The sequence below is a fragment of the Meleagris gallopavo genome, chromosome 5, assembly GCF_000146605.3.
Source record: "Meleagris gallopavo isolate NT-WF06-2002-E0010 breed Aviagen turkey brand Nicholas breeding stock chromosome 5, Turkey_5.1, whole genome shotgun sequence".
Classification (NCBI taxonomy): domain Eukaryota; kingdom Metazoa; phylum Chordata; class Aves; order Galliformes; family Phasianidae; genus Meleagris; species Meleagris gallopavo.
This window is the reverse complement of record NC_015015.2, coordinates 50,303,480-50,314,958: the sequence shown is the minus strand read 5'-3', so window position 1 is coordinate 50,314,958 and position 11,479 is coordinate 50,303,480. Positions and strand designations below refer to the sequence as shown.

The following is an 11,479-nucleotide window of genomic DNA, read 5'->3' as shown; positions in this document are numbered from 1 at the left end:
TCAAATCAAGTTGCAGTGTGCTCACCCAACCTGTAACTCAGTTCCTGAAGCATGCCAGAAATGTTTAAACTGCTTTCACAGAGTACAGCATGATTAAGAGTTGTGATACTGTTCTAGCATTACTGTTAAATCTCAAATTAAGATTTTGAGCTTTTTTGTTTTCTTCCAGTAGCTAGTGACAAGGTTTGGAACACCAAAAACAGGCCTTCCTTTATCCACATCAGTTACATACCAAATAAACAATCCACCTGTGTTTGCTGTGCATTGGACCTGGTTTTGCTATAATCATACCCAAATTTGGTACCTCTAATATGCTGTTACTAATATGTTTTTTCTGATACTGGTGGACTGACAAGATTTGACTCTCCTTGAAATCTCTGGCACTCCTCTTCAATTTCTTATGAGGTTCACCTTTCTCCCATAGCTTCTCCTCAAACACCCGTACAATACAGTCACCCCACAGAGATGGCTGTATCTATTGTCAGCTTCTGATGTCGCCATCTATCACACCAGCAATTTCTCATGTCATGTCCAGTAGTTTTCCACATCCTATTCAGTTAGCTGAATTTCAATTCAGTCACTTCCCAGCCATCTGCCTGAAGCCCTTATACTTCCCTTGCAAAACCTGGATGCTCAGATATAGCTGAAGAGATTACAGACTGAAATATTCTTTACTTTCCTAGCTTCTCTTGGCATTGATAGCAATAACTATTGGACCAATCCTGAGGGTTCCACAAAGGATGACACCACAAAAAAAAAAACCAACAACAACAACAAAAAAAACCAAACCTCATTCATTTCTGCTTTCTCTGCCAGAAAAAAATATCAAGGCTTTAGGCATAAAGAGATGGGAATTTAGTAACCTAGGTCACCTCTGCCAAGAGAGAAAGCACACAGACACATTATACACTTGCAGGAGATTCTGGGAACTTCCTTAGGTACAAGTCCAATTGCCAAGCAGTTTTCAATTTTATATCATCTGAGGTGCAGAATGGAGCTAACTCAAAAAAAAAACAAACTACTTATGCAATCTCTTTTCCATTCTGGAAAGCATAAACTTGTCTTTCTAAGGAAAGAGCTAGTCATGTTCTCAGTAGATACAAATTGACATAATATATGCTGCTGCAGAAATTTATATCAGCCATGACCTTGCCCCAGGGTTCCCACGTATTTGATAGCACAAATCTTTTACGGTGTGGTTTGCAAATGAATCTGTGACTCCATCAAAATCAACCATAAGAAAAGGTTATTTAAGTTGCATTTGTGGAGTAGTACTTAGGTGTGATCCTGGAATCTGAGGCAAAGCTTAGTGCTGGCTTTGATGAAAGTTCTTGACAGGATTGAGATCTAAGCAACTGTCTTTCATAGGCTGATTTGAAACCAACATTTTGAATACCAAACTCTTCAAATTCTAAGCCATGTAGTAAGTATGTGGTTTAAAATCACTTTAAACAGATTATTTCCATGGAACCTAATAAAATCCTACATGTTCTAAAAAACAAAACCCACATTAGTTAGAAGCAAATTCATCCTGGTTACACTTCCAAAAGATTAATTTTAGCAAGATTAAAATTACTACACTGGAATCATTCAGATGGAATTTTTTGGCTTTGCAACAAAGTTGCCTTATCTTTATTTAACTTCGCTGTTCTATCAGCTGTGTCCTGTTTTCTGCTTCCTTGACAATTCTGTTCACACCTAGACAGATAACATTAAATTCTGGATTGGAGGTCTATCCAACAAAAGCTTATATGTAGAGGTTCCACAGTCTTTTTAACAGCCTCCCTCAGGAATGCCAGGTAGGTACAGCATCTGGCAAAGTGCTTTTTGAAACACTGAAGTTCAGGTCACTGGGGTTATTACCAAAAATCAAAGAGTTCCACCAAAAAGATGCCTGTCTAAAATGAGTAAGTTTCAGAAGGACAATAGGTCACATCTAGATTTGCTAAGCACAAAACTAATTTACGCAAATCATGTATGTTTAGCCTTCTAAGCTGGAAAAAAATAATTTCAGGTACTTGTCCCGTAAGTAAATCCCTATGAAACATCATAGAATTGTTCACATCTGAATATTTGCTTTGATTACTCACATGGAAAGAAATTTCTAAAAGTGGTTGCTTTCTTTTCCAGCTGTGCAAAGGAAGCCATTAATGTTTATCTGTGGAAATCAGAAACCTGCCTTTTCTCTGAAAATATTCCTTGCAAATTACCACAGCTGTTAGTACTGTAAACTTCTGGAGCTACTCAGTTCTCTCATGCATCTTACAGCATTTCCAAGCTCATAGTCATTAAGAACGCAGGACAGAAACTGTTACATAGTCCATATTCCATAGCCAGGACACACAGTTTGGGGCAACCCGGAGCAAGTAAAGCAGGTTTGCATTGGTCTGACCTAACCCAGTATGAAATCAATGGAAAAAAAAAATAATAATAATCAAGGAGCTCCTGGGTAGATTTTTGGATCTGATTCTATTTTCCTAGAGATCACTGTGGTGAGAATTTCTCTCCATCTCTTTTCCACCCTTGTATCTCATTGCCAACATTCTGCAAATGAGATTGTTCTCCACTGACTTTGAATGTCTTTACATAAACAAGAGCACCCCAACTTGTCTTCTAACTGTGTTGCCTTTACAAAAATAGAGAAGGAGATACTATACCGAGACATGCCAGAGAACATTAAGGAAATTAAAAAAAAAAAACCCAAACCTTTCTGGATGTATACATCTCTTTTCAGGGATTTTTGGTAACTTCTTTGCACTAAACACTAAACTTTCCAACATCTATTTAGACAATAGGAATTTACCCAGGACAGACTGTTCACCAAAGGAAAGAAAATAGACTATTTTAGCTGACAGTAAATGAGAGCAAAATACAGAATCAAAACATGGCAAAACTTGGATGGAAAGGGAAGAAAACATGGCCACCTCTCTAAGAAAGGAGAATCTGCAACAGTGAGATACCCATGCATCACTCAAGGTTCTTAAATGTCATGAATAGGTGCCTTCATTTGAGGCCTGCTGCTCACATCTGGATGGATGACCACAACAGTGGATTACTGCCTTCTACTTAAAAAAAAAAAAACACAGAACTGTGGATTTTCTTGAACAAACATTCTTGAAATAGGATTCATAGAGTACATTTGGAAGTTGTTTTCCTTCCCTCAGATTAGTTTTAACTGCCCTCAGATTGAGGTTTGATATAATAAAACATAAACCTGGTTGCTACATAATTAACTCAAAATTTAATGAGCAATAAAAGTACAATTATGCTCTTGCAATGCATTAAGCTTGTACTCCTGCTTAATCCATTTAAAAGGGCTCTCTAGGTGTTCACTTGGCAAATAACAAAATAAGGCAAGTCACAAATTATGCTTATTAAATGTAAATGGATATCTTTAGCAATTGATACCTAACGTCATAGGACAAACTTGCCAAACTTAATTAAATGAATAAATGCGATTATGCACTTAATTACAAGGCTAAATTATCTCTTACATAACGCTCTATCAGCTTGATGGTTGCCTGCTACAAGACTGCATTAGTGAGTACAGAACTCTGCTCCAGCTGAATTTGGAGTTCTTTGCATGTAACCTCATGGTTCCGGCTGCTGTTGCTCATCACTGCCATGGGTACGAATGTACAGTTACCACTTTATTTACCAACTACCAGTCTTACCACAGTATATCTAACTACTTTTTTCAGATTCAACTATGAATGGAGGAGATAAAGACAGCTTCATTTTAATACTCTAGACTGTGCCACATTATCCTGGACAAAGTGTCAAAGTATTGCAGTTTCACCTGCAGAAATTATTCCAAATTTTGACCAGCTCTATTAATTAGACTAACCTCAGCTCCATTTTAAATATACAAGGGGTAAATGGCACTGAGATTTTGAATGGAACTTTAAAGAAAAACTCTGCATTGTTTTGCTTGCATCATCATTGTTATTCAAGGTGTAACGAGGACAGCTCTGAACTTTTGAAATCCAGACAATTTGTTTTTTCTTTCAAAGCATATTTTACGCATATTTGGGTACCACCAAAAGGCCTTCAATGCCAACACTTTAATATCATTGCTGTGCATTCAAATTTTCTTTGTTTTTCTAGGAATCTTCAGGAAATCATTTCCTACCAAGCACACTGTTTTATCTTACATTAAAGGCAGAAAAATCAAAACACAAAACTGAGAAGGCTGCCCAGTTACTGAACTACAGCACATCAGAGATTTGCAGAATAGTTAACAGAGGTCAAAAGGATTAGTAACAAATGCAAGCTCCTTTCAGGAGATTCTTTTGAAATGCTTTATTCATTAAAGAGAAAGGAAAGTCTCCACAGTATTTTTTGAGTGACTTCACGCAGCAGCATTTCGGGATTTTTCAAAACAAGAAAATTCATACAATGCGCTTTTATCCTCTAAACTGTTGCATTTCAGTTCTCAAAGATTTCTCATTACAGAGGAATCCTTGAAAAACTGTGAATTATCATTAAAACCTATAATGTCTCATCACAATTCTACACCATTGAGGGTTTTTTTTTTTTTTAATTCAACAATATATAGTGGATGTATCAGCAGAGGTAAATTACATTCGGACTTATCTCAACTGTTGTGAACTCCCTGTCTGGACTGTTAGAAATGCTGAAGTTGAGCACTAATATTAATTGCATTATATTCAAAGTATGCAGCAATGCCTGTCTCTTATGTCAGTGTATCTTCACCAATATTGCTACATAATTGAAACGAAAAAATTTAGACAGGTTGTAATTATGGATAGAATTTGTCTCCCAGAAGGAAAAGACTAATCAATTGAAACTAAATTCTGACCAATTAAAAGATGTTAATCTACACAAACTCTGCTTAAGGTGGTGTGAGCTTTGGTTTGGGGATCCAGGGGCTTCTAGTTCCTCTGCTGCACTTCTTCAGATATTAAATCTTTCCCATGTTTAAATCTTTGTGTTATTCTGCATTATGTCCTTCTCTTGAGGTCCTTTTAGATATTTTTTCTACCTTTGACTATTGACATGTTGCATTCTGCAAGCAGATATGCATATATACACTGTTAGAAACAGCCCTATTCCACCTGTACCTCAGCTGGTTTTAGCAAGGTTTGTATCAGGAGGAAAAGCTAGCCAGGAATCAAAACAAACACAGCATTTGAGTTCTTGTCAGACTTTCCTGAACCCTGTGCAACAAAAGTTGGTCAGTGTTGCCCAGTGGGGAAGGTTGAGGGTGTTATCACGAGAGATGGAAAAAGAATGAAAATTTCATTTCAGCAAGCTTACTATTTGCAAAGGGACCAGACTTGTGAATTTTAAAGAGATCATAGAGATGTCTGTCCTATTATCCACTATCCTTCTCAGATGTTGGCATTAAGCTTTCTATTTAAAGCTAAAGGAAGGTCTTCATAAGCCCCAGAAATGAGCTTGTGCTGCATTGGTTTTCCATAGCAGAGCCACAAGACCTCTGGATCCATGAAATACTCTTAAAGGATTTATGGAAGATAGCTAAGAACAGCAGACTTAAGGGGCTTAAATCTGCTGAAATTCTTGTATCAACTGAAAAATTCTTATATTTCTACAAACTGAAGTAAAATTGACGCTTTCTAGCTCATGAACTATGGATATTACTTGTGATTTGAGTAAAAAGGTGTTCAGGTGACAACAGAAGTTTCAGGATGCATGAGTTTAATTCTAACCTTATCTGCAACTGGTGCAACTTAGTGCTTCATCTTGCCATTCAAAAATAAAAATTGTACAACTCTTGATGCTCTGAAGCCAATTCCACCAGTGTTATAACATCTATTCATTTAATGAAAATCCGAGTATATAAACATATCCTAAGCTGTGGTCAAAATTAAAAAAAAATTACCCTACCTGGAACAGACCTGTGATTTCATTCTTTACACATGATCTATTTATTCAAGACAGAGGAATCCTCCTTTAAAACAGAAACATATCAGGTGAAATTTTAATCAAGCTGTCAGGCTTCATTTTAATTCTCAGGCTGTCTATATAGAGGAGAAAGGAAACATTAAAACTGATTCTCATAAAGAGATGGAGAGACAGAGAGCAACAAGCTGTGCTGATATATTAATTATCTATTTATAATATGTAATCTTTTCAACTTCTGTCATGTTAAAATCAACAAAGAATTTAGCTGAAGACAGCCATAAAATGAACTGATTACAGCTTGCATACAACAGTGATGAAAGAGCAAATACACACAGCTATGCAAATGTGAAATATAACATGACAGAAAGCACAGCCACAGTGATAACAGCAGGTAATTGCTGGTCTCTGTAGCTCTCCCACCAAACTGACTCTGTGATATTTCCTTTGTTCTGTAACTGGCACATTTTTGGCACATGGGAGGGAGAGGGAGGAAGCAAGCTGAAGCTGAACACCTCGTGAAAGCTGCTGCAAACATAGTCTGGCAGAGCAATGGGAGATCAGGGCTACATAGAGCCGAGCCTTCAGCTTATAACCACACTCAGCAGCTGGGTGGAATTGCACTTAGTAACTGAGTACAGCCAAAGGTGAAGGGCTGACTTTTGCCCTTCCAGTTTCCACCACAAACTCTATGAGGCCAACATGTTGAACACCTGATCCAGTCCACAGGAAGCAATAGCAAGATCCCTTACCATCATTATAGGGCTCAAGGTCAGGACCAAACCTGAAAGCCCACTGGGTAGCAAATGCGACAAGACATTTCATGCATATATCTGCATGAATAGTAACTTGACGGGGGTTCTTGCGGAACTAGAAACAAGTGTGAGCTGTGTGTGAAAAGTCAGCTTTCAAAGTTTATGGAGTTGGCACGTTGTGTCTGGGAGCTATGCTGTTAAACACAGTCACACTGATGAGCACAGCTTGAAGCACTTATCTAGCTGTCTTCCTCCTTTTCCAGTGCTATATGTCAGCATTATTAAAAGTAGCCATTCATCCAGGCAATACACTTTATAGTTTTTTTTTTTTTTTTAATTTCAGTTCCTAGTTTTTTACACCACATTTTCACACAGGCTGATATTTGAGGACACAGACATAGACCCAGATTGCATTAGATACACCCTTCCCACAAGCAGGCTACACTAGAACTGAGAACCAAATTGATGCAGCAACACTGTTTCTGTACTGGAGATGGGCAGACTGGGCTTATCTTCTTCAGTACTCATCTATGCAGAACTCCACGAGCCTTACTCTCACTTTCAGACGCAACTTCAGTAGTTGCATGTCAGGAGTTTCATGATAGTCCATGCACAGTAGTGCAAGTCACTTTAGAAAACAAACTCACTGAATCCACATTTACAAACTTCAGAACTGGTACAAACCCCCTCTCTCCCCGCCCCGCAGTGAAGGCACTTCTCTATTATTTCATTCACCACAAGCTAGAATCTGGCCTTCCTACCCACACGCTGGACTACAGCTGTGTCAATGATTCATCATCTTCCATCATCATCCCATTTTACCCACTTAATGCCATAGACTCTGGCCCAGTATCCACAATCCCCATTTGTCATGTAGTCGCCAAGTATCAATCAAATTCATAAGATGGGTTGGAAGAAGCTTTTAAAGACCATCTAGTTCCAATCTCCTTACCATGGGGAGGGGACATCTTTCACCAGATCAGGTTGCTCCAGTCCTTTAGTGTGACTTCACTGCAGACACAATAGCTACCAAGCACAACAACATGGGTTGCAGCTCTGGGCAGAGCACCAAAGATTTCATCTCTGCCATTTCTTAAGGGAAAATGTTTAAAGTTCTGCTGTAGAAACAGTGTGGAAAGTTGCAACATGATCCTGCTGGCACCAGACCTAACTTCTGTCTTTGATTAGTCAACAGATCCACTCACCCCGCTGCATTCAGTATTAAGCAGCCACACAACATGGGAACTGACAGCAGTACAATGAATCACTGGTTAGCTCTCTTCCAACATAAGCCATTCTACGATACCACAACACAGTCTGGGCCTCTAACTTAGCCCTACGTAATTAAAGTTTGTAACAGCCACAGTAACCCCATTGTGTAAAGCTAGACCCAGCATAAATTGTCAGTGATTTGCCACTTCGATAAATGAACATTAAGTGTGTGCCATGGCCTCTTGCTATCAAGCATGAAGTAATTCCTGTGACAAAAATAAAGTAAAAATCTTTTAATTACAAAATTCATTAGAATCTATTTAAAATAAAGTGCTTTGCATTTCTAATGTTAAAGTGATGAAAGTACCCAATGGACCAGTACTAAACAACCAGAATGCACCCTCTGAAAGAGCTGAGACTTGAAAAAGAGCAGTTTAATTTATGGAACAAATAATACACTTAATAGGAGTACCAAGTTGCAAACTACAGTGCTATAACCCCTCAAAATTCACTGTTCCTCAGTGCTTGAGTCTCAGTTTATTTATTGTAAGATACCTAAGTTGCATACTTTGTTCAGCATTCACATTTTGAGGTATATATATATTTTTTTTTGAGATTTCAGGTCTATATCAGGGTTTGCTTATCTTTTGCCTCTTCCATTTTCCAGTGTAGCCAGGCACTCCTGGATATTCTAAGCTTTTAAAATGTCAGCAGACCCACATGCTCCAAGCTGAGGTTTATCCAAAGCCATCAGAGATTTAACTCTGTTTAGACAGAAGTAGCCAGCTAACACTGATAGAATTCAGACACCTTCCAGCACACAGTTGAGCATATATCCCAATTTTGGGAAGTTTTAGAGCTCATCAGTGCAGGGAGCTTTTTCATTTGGGAAAATAACATTTCTAAAACTTCTAAACATTTATTTCTTAAAAAAAGTTATTCTCTTTCTGCTCCTGAAACCTCTGAATTTTTGTTTTTGAAAAGCAGCTTTGAGACAAAAAGATCTGTAGAAAAAGAGATGGTTTGTATCTTTGAGACTATTCCACATAACAGCACAATTTGTATGTTTCCATTGCTACACCCACAAAGGTTCATGTTAAGACTGTGCCTGGTCTTTCACTTGACTGAATACTGTCACTCTGACATCAAGGTCTTCCAAGAAGGCCCAATGCAGATTGTGTTTTACTTCAGTGGGAGATGTACAGTTTAGACTGCATCACAAGGGAAGCAAATAGCCTTTGGCAGAGAAATCAGATCTGTGTCTTAAGTAGCTGGTATTTCCCAGAAACATACAGCACAGAATTTCAAGTACGATAGAGAAGTGATGTGACCTCAGGTCTTACATATCCTAGATGCAGTAATCTCTGTACTACAAGCAAGCGATAACACGGGAATTAATTCTTCATGAAATTTCTGGGTCCTCGAAATCTTTGTGTACACTTAAAATCAAATTTTGGGGAATCTTTTTGATGAACAGACACTCTTTGACAAAAATATGGGGTTTTCTTGCTTAACATTCTCAGAAAACTTTAGCAACATTTAAGATTTCTGTACCCTAAGAACTCATGGTTATCTTCTGCAAATGTTGAAAACACTCCAATATATTGTTTGGGTTTGATAGTATTTAAATGTATAATTATGTAGCTACTTCAATTGTTTCTTTGGTTTCTTTTTTTCTAAAGAAATTCAAACATTTGGTTCCCGACAGTGGAGAAGGTAGCCCGAGGAATTTTGTGTTTAAATGCAGCAAGCAGAAAGGAAACTATTCCTGGTTTCCCCTATTTTGGGAAAATTATTTTCTCTGAAAAGACTATTTCTTTTGTGCATAAACCCTCTGTTTTCCCAGCATTTCTGTTCAAGGTAGACTGAAACATGCCTCTCATTGCTGACAGAAGCATCTGCTAGAGGGTTACATCTGGGTTAAAGAATTCAGCTGTTATAAAACGAAAGATTATTGCATCAACCCAGTGGACAACCTGTAATTACCTTGCTCTATTTCAGCTAGAAATTTTTATTCACAATGCTGTCTTTCTATTACTCTGCTACAAATAAGGCTTCGTTACGGGAACAAGTAATTAAACTAATGTGAAAGAAACCAGCCTGCTTAACTATCTCTGGTTCAAACTCCCAAACCTTTGCAAAGATCACAAATTGCTCCATTGTACGCAGACATAATCCGTCTACCAAACTCAGATTATCTACTCATTTTATTTCAAAGCAGTCATCTGCAAGCTAGCTCCTACCATGCAGGGAGGGACCAGGATGGCATAAAAGTTAATCTGGCATTGGTAGATGCCCGATGACAGTGCTGTAGGGGAGAGGAAAACCAGGATAGCACACATTAGGACAGAGCATGAGTATGGAACTCTGAACGTCTAGGATCAAGATTGCCAAAAGCCTGTCATATTTAGGCTGCTTTTAGGCTCACATACTTTCATTCGTGCTTCACATGTAATTTTTTAATCTTCTTCCTTAAAGCAGAATTTTTCCTGGTGCATAGTTTACAGACACTTTTCCAAACTCCTTTTTTTAAAATGTACATTTTTGTTGTTTTTTTCTCCTTTCTTTTATCTGTATTTACATTCACATGCATTCGGGGCTGGTAACACAAGATTTGCAATGTGGGGTCAGATGAATTGCCAGTCTTACTAGCACCCTGTCTCCTGAAGGAGTGAGGTACACCAGGCAGAAACACAATAACCTTCTCAGAGAAGCCCATAGGTTTACCTGCCTTAGTTCCTTTCAAATTTGCAGGAAAAGAGCAAGTATATGATCTTTTCATACTAGCATTACAGTCCAGGATGTGGTAGATGTAAGGTTTCAACCCTTCCATCTCAATTTCTTCCCAGAAAAAAAAAATGCCACTGGTACCAGACTTGTTATTGGCAAAGATGCAATTTTTCCAAGTCAAGTTGAACGATAGGGAAAGTGTCCAGCAGCACTTTAGCACCTAGGAAAAAAGTAAAGAAAGATTTGGTGTTCACATTTCAATTTCCCTTTCCATAATCAGGTTCCTTTTTCTTTGTTCTATAAGCAAGGAAATGCTTTCCAAGATAATGATAAAGTCAAACATCTGAAGGGATTGGTGGCACACTTTAAGGACACGCACCAGGAAAGTGATTCAGAGCCTGAACTCCATGGTAGGTCTCCCCTGCCCTTCGAGTGCAGGTTGTGAGCAAACGCTCCACACTGCCCTGGCTCCAGCAGTGAGAGACTGAGATACCACAGATCTGAATGTACCCTACAGGCATCATTCTTCATTTTGTTATTCCATCTGCATTTAAGTGTATATCATTAAGCAGTGGGTCTCCAGAGAGCTGGAGTTAATCTTTTTATTTTTCTTTCTTTCCATTGTTTCCTAATTGCAGTATCATGAAGTTACGCAGCACCACAAAATACAGAACTACTTTGTGAGATGCACATCTTTAAGAGAGGAAAAATTAGTAATAAGTACAGTTGTGATCACTGCCAGTCTGGCTGCCTAATGATGGCATTGTCCTTTCCCAAGGGCCATTGTCTCTATTCTAATTCACTGACTGACACTTTGTATGCAACTACAGACCAATAAAATCTATAGGAAATGGAAATGTTCTGACAAGGCCAAATTGAGCCAACCTAGGTTGTCT

General features: G+C 38.2%; 1 long non-coding RNA gene across 1 annotated transcript in view; it reads right to left on the bottom strand.

The window, feature by feature from the left end:
• Nucleotides 1–8,785: 8,785 nt before the first annotated feature.
• Nucleotides 8,786–11,479, bottom strand: part of LOC109367894 — an 11,415-nt gene continuing 8,721 nt past the window's right edge. Inside the window, exon 2 of the long non-coding RNA XR_002115455.2 lies at nt 8,786–10,803. This is a non-coding gene — a long non-coding RNA (uncharacterized LOC109367894). The remainder of the gene's footprint in view (nt 10,804–11,479) is intronic.